The sequence below is a fragment of the Bos indicus x Bos taurus genome, chromosome 26 (genome assembly GCF_003369695.1).
Source record: "Bos indicus x Bos taurus breed Angus x Brahman F1 hybrid chromosome 26, Bos_hybrid_MaternalHap_v2.0, whole genome shotgun sequence".
Classification (NCBI taxonomy): domain Eukaryota; kingdom Metazoa; phylum Chordata; class Mammalia; order Artiodactyla; family Bovidae; genus Bos; species Bos indicus x Bos taurus.
The window spans coordinates 15,597,599-15,611,545 of NC_040101.1; the positions used below are offsets into that span (position 1 = coordinate 15,597,599).

Here is a 13,947-nt window from a genome sequence, read left to right on the forward strand (position 1 = left end):
TACCAGTTTCTCCTTCCCCTTCCCCTGAGCTTCTGGTAACCACTGATCTTTTTTTCAAATATCTCTATAGCTTTGCATTTTCCAGAATGTCATAAGAGTTGGAATCATACAGTATGTAGCCTTTTCAGATTGTCTAGTTTCACTTAGCAATATTCCTTTAAGTTCCACCATATCTCTTTTTCGCTTGATGACCCATTTCTTTTATTGCTAAATAATATTCCATTGTATTGATGTACTATAGTTTGTCCATACAGGCACAAGACTTGGAGACAACTTGGCAGCTAAACAGAAGCAGAAGCAATAACATATGATGTTGAGCATCTTTTCCTATACTCATTTGTCATATGCACATATTTCTTTAGTGAGGTATCCATTCAGACCTTTTGTCTATTTTTAATTTTCTTGTTTGTTTTCTTATTGTTGAATTTTATGAGATTTCTTTTACATTTTGGATAGCAGTCCTTTTTCAGATACAGGTTTAGCAAATATTGGCTCCCAGACTGTTGTCTGTCTTTTCATTCTCTTACATTGCTTTTAAGAGGTAAGAAAGTACCCTAGGGATAGAGCTGTGAAATGCACACAGAAGAAAGACAACTTGTAGAAATTTAGTGAATAAATGTCTTAAAATGAGAAAAAGATCATTAGTATTATCAATCGAATATCTACATGAAAGTGGATCTCTAGCTGTCAAAGGTAATGAAGAATATTGTTTTGTCCACTGATTGACAGGAACATGTGTTAATATGTACAGAAATAGTAAAGCCTTTCCTAAATTTATACAAGCAACGGCTGCATCCAATATCCTGGTTTCAGTTCAGTTCAGTTCAGTCGCTCAGTCGTGTCTGACTCTCTGCGACCCCATGGACTGCAGCATGCCAGACTTCCCTGTTCATCACCAACTCCCCGAGCTTCCTCAAACTCACGTCCATTGAGCGGGTGATGCCATCGAACCATCTCATCTTCTGCCATCCCCTTCTCCTCCTGCCTTCAATCTTTCCCAGCATCAGGGTCTTTTCCAATGAGTGAGTTCTTCACATCAGGTGGCCAAAGTATTGGAGTTTCAGCTTCAACATCAGTCCTTCCAATGAATATTCAGGACTGATCTCCTTTAGGATGGACTGGTTGGATCTCCTTGCAGTCCAAGGGACTCTCAAGAGTCTTCTCCAACACCACAGTTCAAAAGCATCAATTCTTCAGTGCTCAGCTTTCTTTATAGTCCAACTCTCACATCCATACATGACTACTGAAAAAACCATAGCCTTGACTAGATGAACCTTTGTTGGCAAAGTAATGTCTCTGCTTTTTAATATGTTGTCTAGGTTGGTCATAGCTTTTCTTCCAAGGAGCAAGCATCTTTTAATTTCATGGCTGCAGTCACCATCTGCAGTGATTCTGGAGCCCAAGAAAATAAAGTCTCTCACTGTTTCCATTGTTTCCCCACCTACTTGACATGAAGTGATGGAACCAGATGCCATGATCTTAGTTTTTTGAATGTTGAGTTTTAAGCCAACTTTTTCACTCTCCTCTCTCACTTTCATCAAGACGCTCTTTAGTTCCTCTTCACGTTCTGCCATAAAGCATGGTATCATCTGCGTATCTGAGGTAACTGATGTTTCTCCCAGCAGTCTTGATTCCAGCTTGTGCTTCATCCAGCCTGGCATTCTGCATGATGTACTTTGCATGTAAGTTAAATAAGCTGGGTGACAATATACAGCCTTGATGTACTCCTTTCCCAATTTGGAACCAGTCCGTTGTTCCATGTCCAGTTCTAACTGTTGCTTCTTGACCTGCATGTAGATTTCTCAGGAGGCAGGTAAGGTTGTCTAGTATTCCAATGTCTTGAAGATCATTTTCCACAGTTTGCTGTGATCTACACAATCAAACGCTTTGGCATAATCAATAAAGCAGAAGTAGATGTTTTTCTGGAACTCTCTTTCTTTTTTGATGATCCAGTGGATGTTGGCAATTTGATCTCTGGTTCCTCTGCCTTTTCTAAATCCAGCTTGAACATCTGGAAGTTCACAGTTCACATACTGTTGAAGCCTGGCTTGGAGAATTTTGAGCATTACTTTGCTAGTGTGTGAGATGACTGCAACTATGTAGTAAAAAAACTGACCTTTTCCAGTCCTGTGGCTACTGCTGAGTTTTCTAAATCTGCTGGCACATTGAGTGCAGCACTTTTACAGCATCATCTTTTAGGATTCGAAGTAGCTCAACTGGAATTCCATCACCTCCTCAGCTTTGTTTAAAGTGATGCTTCCTAAGGCCCACTTGACTTCACATTCCAGGATGTCTGACTCTAGGTGAGTGATCACACCATCATGCTTATCTGGTTCATGAAGATCTTTCTTGTGTAGTTCTCCTGTGTATTCTTGCCACCTCTTCTTAATACCTTCTAATTCTTTTAGGTCCGTAACATTTCTGTCCTTTATTGTGCCCATCTTTACATGAAATGTTCCCTTGGTATTTCTAATTTTCTTGAAGAGATCTCTAGCCTTTGCCATTCTATTGTTTTCTCTATTTCCTTGCACTGATCACTGAGGAAGACTTTCTTACCTCTCCTTGCTATTTTTTGGAACTTGCATTCAAATGGAACCTGGATTTTCTCCTTTGCCTTTCACTTCTCTTCTTTTCACGGCTGTTTGTAAGGCCTTCTCAGACAGCCATTTTGCCTTTTTGCATTTCTTTTTCTTGGGGATGGTCTTGATCACTACCTCCTGTACAATGTCACGAACCTCCATCCATAGTTCTTCGGGCACTCTATCAGATCTAATCCCTTGAATCTATTTGTCACTTCCACTGTATAATCTTAAGGGATTTGATTTAGGTCATACCTGAATGGTCTAGTGGTTTTCCCTGCTTTCTTCAATTTGAGTCTGAATTTTGCAGTAAGGAATTCATGATCTGAGCCACAGTCAGCTCCCGGTCCTGTTTTTGCTGACTGTATAGAGCTTCTCCATCTTTGGCTGCAAAGAATATAATGAATCTGATTTTGGTGTTGACCATCTGGTGATGTCCATGTGTAGAGTCTTCTTTTGTGTCGTGGGAAGAGGATGTTTGCTATGACCAGAGCATTCTCTTGGCAAAACTCTATTAGCTTTTGCCCTGCTTCATTTTGTACTCTAAGGCCAAATTTGCCTGTTACTCCAGGTATCTCTTGAGTTCCTATTTTTGCATTTCAGTCCCATAAAATGAAAAGGACATCTTTTTTGGATGTTTGTTCTACAAGGTCTTTTAGGTCTTCATAGAACTGTTCAACTTCAGCTTCTTCAGCATTACTGGTCAGGGGACAGACTTGGATTACTGTGATATTGAATGGTTTGCCTCGGAAATGAACAGAGATCATTCTGTCATTTTTGAGATTGCATCCAAGTACTGCATTTCAGACTCTTTTGTTGACTATGATGGCTACTCCATTTCTTCTAAGGGATTCTTGCCCACAGTAGTAGATGTAATGGTCATGTGAGTTAAATTAGCCCATTCCAGTCCATTTTAGTTCACTGATTCCTAAAATGTCAATGTTCACTCTTGCCTTCCCCTGTTTGACCACTTCTAATTTACCTTGATTCATGGACCTAACATTCCAGGTTCCTATACCATCTTGCTCTTTACAGCATCGGACTTTACTTCCATCGCCAGTCATATCCACAACTGGGCATTGTTTTTGCTTTGGCTCTGTCTCTTCATTCTTTCTGGAGTTATTTCTCCATTCTTCTCCCGTAGCATATTGGGCACCAACTGACCTGGGGAGTTCATATTTCAGTGTCCTAAATTTTTGCCTTTTCATACTATTCATGGGGTTCTCAACGCAAGAACACTGAAGTGGTTTGCCATTCCCTTCTCCAGTGGACCACGTTTTGTCAGAACTCTCCACCATGACCCATCTGTCTTGGCTCACCCTCATACCCTGGTTTATCATAGCTATAAAGGAACCATTTTAGTTTCTGCCGACTTCCATAGAATTTTTGAATAAAATGAGATGTGCCAAATCCCCATACTAATACATGAGACGAGATTGCTTGCTTCAAGAAGTCACCAATTTCCCTTCTGCAAGGTCTTGGAGACTTGACTCTGAATTGAGTTGAACCAGTCCCTGAGCTCTCACAGACATCTTCTCAACGTGCTAATCTTGAAGTCCTCACATTGGAATCTCATGCTATGCGAGGTGTTGTTGAATTATTTTATTTCTGTCGGTCAATGTATACTAGATAAGTCTCAAATATGATCTGGCAAGAACAGAACTTCAGAGATTTATGAACAGAAAAGAATGTCAGCGAGGCAAAATGGGCACTATAAGAAGGTCAACTAGTCTCCTGCACAGCACTGTGCTGTAGAAATCAAGGGAAAGGGGGGTTCATGTCATCTGCATGAAGTACACAAGGGGCCAGCAGGCGAGGCTCGCCACAGAGGCCTTTGGATCTGCTCAAGGAAGATTCTGGTGATACTGGAGTCATTTCCGTACTTAGCTGAGGATGGAAGCCAGACAATTCAGAAGGTAATGAGGTGAGAGGGAGTGTGGCCAACAGATATTACTTCTATGTTGATGACATTTGTCAATGGAAAGAGGTAAGTAAGCTGGTACACAGAGGAAGCAGCAGAGACTGCTTGCTTCTACAGATGAGATCTAGGTGAATGCATGTGATGGTCTGAGTACATATACTTTTTAAAGCAAAACAGAGTTTCAGGTACATTTGAAAACAGAAGAGAAGGTATTTATGGAGAAGGAGAAATGAATGATGTTATAGAGGGAAGGGATTAAAAAATTAATCCCTGGCTAGGCTGATAATCTTCCATACTTCCCTTTTAAGAGTTGCTGCTAAATAAACTACTCTTTCAGGATATAAAATAACTATCCTGAGTTTCTTAGAGATAACACAAGCTCAGAGGTTCAAAGTTTAAGTAAAAACTGCTTTTGTGACCTATGAAGAGCCCATATGAACTTCTGAAGTGTAAAAAATGGACGTTTTAACCACTTACTCTGCTGTAAGAAATAATTATTTGGTTATTTCTTTAAAAGAGGGAGTTGAAGCACATTATTTAAAAAAAAAAATAAACCACAGACCATGGTTGTGCTAAGCGACAGTTCTGTTCAGACAGGCATTAAGTTTCCAAGAGTATCCTGGCACACTTCTGTCAAAATTTACAACCTTCTGTTATTTTATCCTTGGCACCATCTTATCCAGAGACAGCCAAATATGAAAAATAATACATGTCTTTTTTAATGTGGACAGAGACCACTTACACTAATTCTGATGATCACAGCATCCAAATATGAAATCATGTTATTCATTAAACTACTGCATGACCTCGTCCAAAGAGCCCTGAGAAATAGCACTTTCCCACTTACATGTGGCTGCAAACATTGTTTTCCATACAGAAGATACATGGCCAAGAGAGAAGTAAACAGTTTAAGTGGCCAAAACAGGAAATTTTATGCTAATCCTAAACTGTGACTGTATCTGTGTATTTTGGGGTATGTGAATGTGAAGTCTGGGTTTACTGATGATTTGTAAGCTTAGAAACATTCAGTTGAAACTAATCAGTCATAGACCAAATTTCAGTCCTTAATTTAAAACTAAAATTAAAATCACGCTTGTTTCTAATTTGACAGCTTTTTATCCTTTCTTATGAAAACTGAACAACCAATTGCATTTTCAGATTCTACATTAACAGCAATCTGTATTCAAGAAACTGTGCTTTCCCTCAGGCAGTGATGTTTAAGTGACCACCACGTGTACTCATAGAGGACACTCAGAGGGCCATTTGCCCAGGTCTTATCTTCTTAATGGGCCAAACGATGCTTTTATTCAAATTTAAGCTTGAGTCCTTTCACTGGGCCACACAACTGGTGGCACACCATGAGTTCTTCTGCATTTAAACCCCGTAATCTGATTAGAAACAGCACAATCATCATAACAACTGCATGTATGTGTGTGTGCCTTGTGTTAAGTGCACGTTTTTATTACTATGTTTGCATTTCTTCATATTTTCATACATGTGTGTACGTGTGCTGAGTTGCTTCAGTCGTGTCCGACTCTTTGCCACCCTTTGGACAGCAGCCTGCCAGGCTCCTCTGCCTGGAATTCTCCAGGGAAGAATACTGGAGTGGGTTGCCATGCTTCTTCCAGGGGATCTTCCCAACTTAGGGATTGAACTCAGGTCTCCTACGGTTCCTGCATTGCAGGCAGATTTGTCACCACTCAGCCACTGGGAAGCCCACTCATATATGAAGAACCTTTAAAAATGGCAATAATTGATAGGCCCTCCTTCAACCTGAGGAGGCCCTGGAAACAAAAGTAAACTGGAGAGACAAAAATCCTATCTTCTTAAATTGTCTTAAATTTAATGAGTGTGTGAAGGACTCATTAAAATAGAGAGAGAAATTAAAGTAATTTCTGTCATACTTTTCAGCATATTTATTGTAAGGAACCTACTTTTCTTAATTGAGAAAAGGAAGGCAAATCAGTAGCCCTTTAAAGAAAGAAAATATTGCCTCCCTTCTCCCAGAAAATGTAACAGTTATATGCTGGTAAGAGACTAAAGATACAGACAATGGCCAGATGATATATGAAAACAGAACTCCGGCCCACAGGCTGTAGCCACCTGCACAGGATACCAACCTCTTATCTACAGTCACCGGCCCAAGAACCCCACCTGCTATGTGAGGCTTACAGGAGTCAGACTGCTATCTTTAGTAACAATTCAGGGTACCAAACAATTACCCTTGTAACAATGAGCCCTGAAAAGTCAGGACTTGATTAATGACTGACAGCTTCCCTAATTCTTGTCCCTGTTTTCAACTTAGGACCTACTGGAGAAAGGTAAATATATATATCCATAACCAACCATGTGGGCTTCCCTGGTGGCTCATATGGTGAAGAATCTGGCTGCAATGCAGAAAACCTGAGTTCGATCCCAGGTCGTCAAGATCCCCTGGAGAAGGGAATGGCAACCCACTCCAGTATGCTTGCCTAGGGAATTCCATGGACAGAGGAACCTGGCAGGCATCCTTGCGGTTGCAAAGAGCTGGACATGACTGAGGGACTAAACACACAACCAACCACATAGGATGTCCCACTTCTGGTTAGCCCGCCTCTAGCCTTCCAGCTCTCTGGTGCCAACAGTCCCAAGAAGCACATACTTGAAGGCCTCTCTTTTTTTCCATTATAGAATGTTTCCACACATTTGCCTGTCTCTTAAGTCTTCACCAGACTTCCCCAGCGGCTCAGTGGTAAAGAATCTGCCTGCATTGCAGGAGATGCAGATTTGATCCCAGATTCGATCCCTGGGTCAGGAAGATCCCCTGGAAAAGAAAACGGCAACCCACTCTAGTATTCTTGCCTGTGAAATCCCATGGACAGAGGAAGCCTGACACGCTACAGTCTGTGGGGTCGCCAAAGAGTCAGACGTGATTTAACAACTGAACAACACGTCTCTGCCACAGAGCAAGCAAGCAATGATGGATGACTCCCTCACTGGGTAGCAAGTTCTGAATGAGCTGTCTGCTTCTAATTTGGTTGGTCTTGGTTTATTGTCACACTGGCAACGAGGAAATAAAGGCAGCTTGAGATCTTTCCTGGATTGTTAAGAAAACGTACATCGAGAAAATCAAAGCAACTTAGAAATTAGGTCTCCGTATTGGTCTTTGAAGCAAATGCTTTCTCCTGGTTTAGATTTTGCTAGGAACTTTTTCCTAGTGAGAGGATTTTCTGGTGATGATCCCACATTCCGAGAGCCGCTGGAGAAAGTACTTCCTCCTGGCAGGAGGCTGCGCAGTGGCGCACGCACCATGTTCCATTAAAATCGGGTCACTCGCGAAGATCATTTTTCAAAAAGTCACACAAATCATCTGATGAAATCCACTTATTGTGTTCTCTAGGCCTAGCACAGTTTCTTGTTATCAAAGCAATACAATTAACTGGGGAACAATTCATTATTTTAGACTGGTGGTCTAAAGGAATTTCATTTACCATGTCAAGATGATGCACAGACGCTACAGGCTAGCAAAATTTACATCAAAATATGCCAGGAGATTCAATACATATGCTGAGGTTTAAATATTGATTATAAGCTTTACCTTTCTGCACTTTTAGTTCTTATATACCAGATACTATGACATTTAGATTATTTAAAATATGAATTATCAACCTTATAAGGAAGAAGGTGCCATCTTCTATCTCCTATTCCATTTTCCATGGCCTCTTGGCATTCTGAACTGGTGCTTGCTAATTGGGAGTGTCAGCAAGGCTGCCCTGGTTCACCAGGGTGCAGCAAGCTGGGAGGAAAGCAGGCTTCTCTGGGGCCATGCATGTTTCTTTCAGAACACTGGCACTGCTTTGTAGTCACTGGTTCGCATGCCAAAAGCGACCAGAGATATTTAGAACATGTAGAAGATGCACCCAAATCAGGCCTTTACTCAGGACCTTGGATTAAAAAACTATGTTTTCCTCTTAAATTTAAGAACTTCATTTCTCAGTAAATATGTACAGACACACCCCAAAGAGAAAGCAATGAAAATGAGTACTAGCTAAATAATTTAAATGGTAAATATATCTTTCTAAGACCACTAAGTTTGAGATAAAAACCACCAAGGAGAAACATTAGGAATTTACTTATCTTGAGTAAAACGTTAGCTTTTTCTAATGGAAGTGAAATGGTATTAGTAGGTGCCAGCAGTAACAATCTAATCATAAAATTACTGATGTGTGTTTGTTTTTTTCTTTACAATTATGCAGAACAATTAATAAGTACAGGAATAAAATACTGCACATCAAATGAAACTGCCTTGGAAAGAACACTCTCGCTTTATGTACAAACATCGCACTTCCATTTTACATTTGAACAGAGCCTCAGAAAAGTCATTCATTTAGAAATGCTCTCCTCCCAAGTCTGTGTAAGAGCAGGCACCACTATATATTTTAATTTTCCAAGAAAACAGCTTCATTAGGCGTGAAAGGTTAATTGCAGGTTTAAGTGGAGCTCAGGGAATGGTTCTGGGTCTGTAGTGAATTGCACAGCCTGCTTCAGGAAGACTTGAATGAGTGCTGTAAAGTGTTCGGCCCGCTGGAATGTTTTACTACCTCATTTACTATCTGTCTTCTTTTACGGCTTGTATTTGTAGTTCTTCTAAACCTTTAATGGCTACAGTTTTATTTCACTGTAATCAGATTTAAATGGAAATACCATGCTGGGATGTTTAAATGCTTTCCCTCTGATTGTATACAGCTACATACTACTGATCGGAGTCTTGGCTATCCTTCACACGATTAAGAAAGTGACTTTGGGAAACTTTGGTGTGACACAGACTTGTGCTCTTGTGCAGACTGAATTCAATATTCAGTGTGGCCACCCTTGCCAACAGGCAACCAGGGCTGGATGCATAATTAGAAAATATGCATTTCCATTTTAATTTATCTGTTGGAAGGCCAGCACCACTGAAGTCATTATTAGGCAAAACTCCAAAGGTTACATTGTTGAACAAAAATGGAAATACTTCAAGTGCTGAAGATACTGGAATGACAGATGGACTAGTCATATTTGTCCGAGAGTTAAAGAGAGCATTCCCTTCACCTACTAAAAACCAGTGATAACTACAGATGCCAGTGTTTAAATACAAATGATTATTGTCTTCTGGTTTATAAAATTTTGTTTGGCCTTTAACACATCATAATATTTTAAATTTTCATTTAAATACACACTATAAAATTCTACAAAATGTAATCTTGCTTGAGCACCACAGTGCTGAGCACTTCCTGAATTTTATATGAACTGTTTCCTCACTGGAATGAGCTGAACAGATCATGGACGGTACTGTCTCAAGTCACTGTTTAAGGCAAATCCTCATGGTTCTTCACAAGCAAAGTTTCTCTTAGATCTTTTCAGTTCTGATTTTAATTACATACTAGGAAATTTTATTGACTCATTTGAAATACTTTGTGACTCTTTTTTTAGAGCCACGAACACTGTAAGAACCAGCTTTGCAGCTGCCTCTTCATGCTTTTAAGTAAATTTCTAATTGAGAATTCCCTGTTTCTAAGCCAACAGGGAAAACATATCCTAGTATTTTCTTAATTTAATTTAAAAAATCTGTTATATGATAATCCCTTATTTTAAGCCCTAATTATCTTTTATTTAACAGCATACTGTTCATTGAAGAAACTGAACTAGAGCAGTTTTATAAACATTGCAACATTTTATTTTCCATTATGTAGAGACACTGTATTTTAGCATTTCTAGTAGTACCATGTCATTGTTTGCTTTAGATTAAATGAAATTATATGTGAAAGTATTTTATAAACTATAGAGCATTATACAAAGTGAGCTAATCATTTCAATAATAGAATAATAGAGTTTTTTTTGTGTGTATGTGAGTGTGTGCTCAGTCATATCCCACTGACCCTGTGGACTGCAGTTCAGCAGGCTCCTCTGTCCATGGAATTTTCTAGAGTAAGTTGCTAATTCCTACTCCAGGGGATCTTCCCGACCCAAGATTGAACATGTGTCTCCTCCACTGGTAGGTAGATTCTTTAGCCCTGAGCCATCTGGGAAGCTCAGAATAATAAGATACTACCACCAATAATAAGAAATCACAATCAAATCATAAATGTTCAGAAAACTCTGAATTCCTAAGGATCAAAAAGTTGTTTCAACAGCAGATCACTTCATTCAACTATTATTTCTTGAGTGCCTACTATACGCCAGGTACTGCTTTGGTCCATTAGAGTTAAGTTAATAAGACAGACAAGACATAAAAGATTCTGTAGCTCCTGATGTTTACATTATAGTGAGTCAAGCTCATGTATTCTTTTGACTAAGTTACTGTGAGGATTGAATGTGAAGGGCTTAGAGAAGCCCCGGGCATATAAAAGCTCAAACAGATCCATCACCATCATCATCATCAACAGTGGGAAGTTTGAAGTCAAATAGGAAATCGATAAAACATTGGCCGTTCAAGATTTTGTCTCTATCCTTTAGGTTCATTCATTCAAAAATTCACTCAAAAACCAGTATAGCTATCATGTGGAATGAAAAAAGAAGGGGAAAAATTTGATAGAAAGACAGACTTAAAGACTCACAGATGGTATCACTTGAGAACAATACTGTCTGTGAGGTGATACTTTATTCAAAACTCAAGTCAATTGTTTTGATACTCTGGATAATAAACGAGAACTTGCTCATGAACATATGAATGACTTGGGTATGTTGCCTGCTCATTAAGGAATATAAAAATAACTGAAAGTGATAATGGCAAAATAGATGAATGACAATAGTAAAGAAACCATTATATTAATATTACTTGTACTATTAAAGACACCACTAATAATTAACCTGCATCCATTTTTTAGAATTAAAAATGCTTTTACGTTAATTATCTAGGTTGTTCCTTAAGACTGTTCTGTTGAAGTAGGCCAGGAAGCTATTTTTATCCTTGCGTCACAGATGGCCAGAACAAGCCACAGACTGACTGAATGACTAGTTCAGGCTCACACAGCTGGTGGTCATGGTGGGACCTGAACTCAGGATTTTAGATCCTTTGACTCCCACTTTGCTCGATTTATTGCCATTAGCAGGAAACTTCTGTGTTAGTACAAATGGCTTTGATTTTGAACCAAAAGAAAAAGAAGAAACTGGTAGGGATTTAAAATCAGTTATGGTCAAAGGCATTAATTATTGCTAATAGTTATAAAGCATCATCAACTCAATGGACATGATGAATTGAAGGGAGCTCCAGAAGATAGAGAAGGACACGGCAGCCTGGAGTGCTGCATTTCACTGGGTCACAGAGAATCGGACATGACTTAGTGACTGAACAACAACATAGTTATAAAAACAACAGTAATAATATAAAAGAGTATGCCAGGCATTGCCCTCCACACTTTATATGCATTATTTTATCCATTTATGCAGATAGGAGTGGATGACAATACAGGTTAAACCCATCAACATGCATTGAGGGCATATACAGGTTAAACCCATCAATATGCATTGAGGACAATACAGGTTAAACCCATCAACATGCAACTACAGGCAGTGTGGTTGAGGTTGGTTGTTGTCAAAGTGTGAACAAGTGAAAGTGAAAGTAGCTCAGTCATGTCCGATTCTTTGTGACCCCATGGACGGTAGCCTGCCAGGCTCCTCTGTCCATGGAATTCTCTAAGTCAGATTAGGGAGTGGGTAGCCATTCCCTTCTCCAGCGGATCTTCCCGACCCGGGAGTTTAACCAGGGTCTCCTGCGCTGCAGGCGGATTCTTTACCAGCTGAGCTAAAGAGTCACTACCAGATAGCATCAAGCGAGGACAATGATGTTGTACAAAAGCTCCTAGATTTGCTAACAGTGGCACAGAGACAAATTCTATAAAGTAGGCCTGAGGCAAGAGAGGAAGAAAGATACAGGTGAGATCTGAGGGCTGGGTATGGAGGTGGAAGATTCCCAGGGAAGATTATCTCTGAGCTGAGGTTGAAAGATGAGAAGGAAGTAGTCAGATGAAGACTATTGGCATGAGGAATGCGGTATGCTCTGGGTAGAGGAACTAAAACACGCACAGCACAGAGAGGAAGGATGTTTGGGGAACCTCGGGACATTTGCTATGGGTGGAACATAGGTGTGAATGGAGAATGATGAGAGAGAAGAAAGACAGTTAAGCAGAAGTGGGTCCACAAACTGGCCTTAGGTGCCAAAGCAGGAAAGAGACTTCTAACCTATAAGCCAGAAAGAGCCATGGGATGGTTTTTAGGAGGGGAGAGGCATAATCAGACTTTTCAGAGTCACCTTTGAAAAGCATTTCAAAGAGATACCTCTACTCGTAGCACTGACAGACTGGAGTGGTGGGTGAGTCCACAATTATTAAAGCCAGATAAGATAGAGACAGTGAGGAGAGAGAAAACTGGGGGAGAATGGAGACAGGTACACGCATGGCTGAGTCGCTCTGCTGGGCACCTGAAACCATCACAACACTGTCAATCGGCTACACTCCAATATAAAATTAATAGTTAGAAAATAAAAAAAATAAGGGAGAAAGGAGATGAACAGGACAGATATTTAAGAGAGATTAATACGGGAGATTAAAAACAGGGAGGAGCCTCGTATGACTTCCATCTTTCCAGTTTGGGTGGCTGAATGCATACAGATGCTATTTGCTACTATAGGAAAGAGGACCAGGAACAATCAGGATGTGCGGAAGGGGGTGGATCACTTGCTCAGTTCTAGACATCCCGAGTTTGATGACCTGTGGAACATCAAGTGGAGATGTCTAGTTGGAGATGCAGGTGTGAAGCCTGGGAATAAGTCTAACCCCGTGAGGCTATTTGCATGTATTGAATATGAAGACTTTGTAAACGTATGGATGAGTAATGCTAGCTGTTACAATAGCTAAATCCTGCAGTCTCAACGGCTTAACAAAAAGAGATTTATTTCTCACTATATAAAGACTGAGGTGGGAGTCCTGATTGGTGTCAGGATGTGTGAGGGGATGAGGAAAGCATCAATTCTATGTAGTTCCTCAGGGACCCAGCCTGATGATGCATCACTCTGGGGTTTCCAGAGTGCCTTGAGCACTGAGATACTGGGGTGTGGGGTTTTTTTTTAGATTTATTTATTTACTTTTGGCTTCACTGGGGCTTCGTTCCTGCATGTGGGCTTTCCCTAGTTGCAATGCACAGACTTCTCACTGCTGTGGCTTCTCTTGTTGCTAAGCATGGGCTCTAGGTGCATGGGCTCAGTAGTTGTGGCTCACAGGCTTAGCTGCCTCACAACATGTGGGATCCTCCCGGACTAGGGATTGAACCTGTGTCCTCTGTATTGCAAGATGGATTCTTAACCACTAAACTGCCAGGGGAGCCCCCTAACTTTTTGGCCAATTTTAAAAACAGTTTTAAGACATTACATTTTTCACTTACAATACAGTGCTGGTAATTGCAATGTTACTTCCTCGCCCTGTGGATACATTC

The 13,947-nt window shown here is 40.3% G+C and overlaps 1 protein-coding gene across 3 annotated transcripts in view; it reads right to left on the reverse strand.

The window, feature by feature from the left end:
* The window catches only part of ATRNL1 (attractin like 1), an 805,870-nt gene that overhangs the window by 5,160 nt on the left and 786,763 nt on the right, over nt 1–13,947 (reverse strand). The gene's annotated exons all lie outside the window — the stretch shown is intronic.